Raw genomic sequence first — 2,302 nt, 5'->3', positions numbered from 1 at the left:
CATGAAGTTAATAACCAAAATATTTATCCCAAAATATAAGGTAAATGTTCAATAATTCCATCTGACAGACTGATTGAGACGTGATAGCACAGTATACAGGAATTAACACTAGAGGAATTTACAAGCTAGGGAAGCTTAAAGTAGGGCCCCTGATAAGAAAGAAGTATGAAATAGAATGGTGTTTTTTAAATTGTAGTCATCAGAGTCACATTTTTATGATTTTCCATATCTACATAACTCTTGAACTATTATTGTTATTACTATTTTTACTATAAATATTATTATTACTATTAATAGTTTCCTCTAAATCTGCTCACTGTTTTTTGAAATTTACTAAATCAATACATTTTTTTTTCCCTCAAATTTTTTTTATCTAAAAAAAATGAAAAAAGAAAAATAAATATTGGAAACTTAATGGTTCAAGTGGGGAAAAAGGTTCTGGAGCTAAGGTTCTGAGCTTCTCCAGTAAAGTTGTCATCCTTGAAGTGCCCTCACAGAGGGGGAGAGCAGAGCCGAGGACAGTCCCCCACCACCAATGCCCAGCCTCTGCCTGGAGAAGAGGGCACAGTCACAGTGGTCTGAGTGCCAGAGGGGCTGGATGGGGACAGAGGCCAAAAGGGTCACAGGAAATGGTCAGCCATGGGCTTCTTGGAAAGGATGCCCCATATCTCTTAAGGAGCAGCCTCGAAGATGATGAAATCTTTCTGGAGATGCTCATCTAGCTCCAAGATGGCTGCCACATTCCCACAGCAGTAGCAGTAGTTGGGTGACAACAGCATAATGAGCAGTTTCATTGAAGTGCCACTTATAACCTTCCATCACCAGTTGATGGGGTGGAAGATTGTGTCAATGTGGTTGCTCACATGGAACTGACCCACAATGTGACTGCAAAATACGTAGCCAGCTCCACAGGGGCTCACACCCCAGCCTCCTGTGTCTTCAGGGTCGGACCAGAGTAGGTCACACATGTGCCCATTGTGAGGCACCTCTTGCTTTTGGTCAATCATCTGGAACTGATCCAGGGTCTGGATGGAGCTGGGGAGGTCTGGGTCGTGCAAAAGGTCTTGCCATTGATGATGGCCGACAGGCTGAGGTCGTCAAAGATCTCAGGGCAGTAGCACCACATGGTCACCAAACATATTTGTGCAAGCACTCATGATAGGTAGACTTGGGTGATCTGGCAGCTATCCTGATTGCCCAGGATCAGGGTGAGAGCGAACCTTAAGTGCTAGCAGCAGAAGGAATATTTCAATGCCATAGAAACCATAAAGTCTCCCACAAAGAGGTAGTTAATCTGAGGGATGTCACCATCCACTCTGAACAGCTCTTTGAGGTCATAGAATTGTCCATGGATGTTGTCACATACTGTGTGACTGGCGAGTCCACTCTGCACATTGCTCTCCTCTACCAAGATCTCTCCCGCCTAGAGCACAGAACCTTGACTTCCCTCTCCCTGATGGGTTTGCACCACAGCAGCTGCTAAATCTGCTGGTCTAGGTTGGTGATCTTCACCATGGTCCATCCCTCACCACTGTGTGGGTCAGAACCGGGGCACTGGCTCCTGTGCACTGCACAGTGGTCCCCACTGCTGTGACAGATTCCAGCTCTCAGGCTCCCTGTCTTCCTCCTTCCCTCCTCTTTGGTCCCTTGCCATGCTACTCACGCTTCCATCCTGTGTCTTTTTGTAGCTTTTCTCCCTTCCTACCTCAAGTCTTTCCCACCCCACTTCTATTGATTTCTGTTCATTTCTTCTTCAGAATTTGTTTAGCTGTTTCTTAGTTTTTCCCTTTTAAAAATTCTGTTATTAGTCCATATCCAATGTCTTACATTCCAGCTCTTGTTCATCAAGTTGTTTCCCTAAATGAAAACAATTAACTCTCTAATAACTGTTTACAAATGTCTACCTATATCAGAATACTATATTTTTTATAAAGGCAATAGTAATCTATATAATAAAAATATGACATTTATTGAGAACTTACTATATGCTAAGTACTTTTCTATTTGCTCTAGATGAATGAATTCATTTAATCCTCCCCCAAAAATATCTTGATCTAGATATTATTTTATTCAGTTTATAAATAAGGAAATTGAAGCCCAGACACATTAAATATATTGTCTGAAACTATTTAGCTGATAAATATTGGCGCCAAGATTCAAACTCTGACATTTTTACTCCAGAATTTATACTCTTATTATACTATAATGCTTCCCAAACATGTGAAAACCTCCCCTATTAAATCTCAGGAACACATGGTATGCATTCCCTCAAAGCAAATACTGTGGAGAATTATATTCCATG

General features: G+C 41.6%; 1 pseudogene; it reads right to left on the bottom strand.

The window, feature by feature from the left end:
- Nucleotides 1-620: 620 nt before the first annotated feature.
- Nucleotides 621-1,515, bottom strand: LOC109456207 (serine/threonine-protein phosphatase 4 catalytic subunit; annotated as a pseudogene).
- Nucleotides 1,516-2,302: the final 787 nt, after the last annotated feature.

The sequence above is a fragment of the Rhinolophus sinicus genome, linkage group LG02, assembly GCF_036562045.2.
Source record: "Rhinolophus sinicus isolate RSC01 linkage group LG02, ASM3656204v1, whole genome shotgun sequence".
Taxonomy (NCBI): Eukaryota; Metazoa; Chordata; class Mammalia; order Chiroptera; family Rhinolophidae; genus Rhinolophus; species Rhinolophus sinicus.
This window is presented reverse-complemented; position numbering and strand designations above follow the sequence as displayed.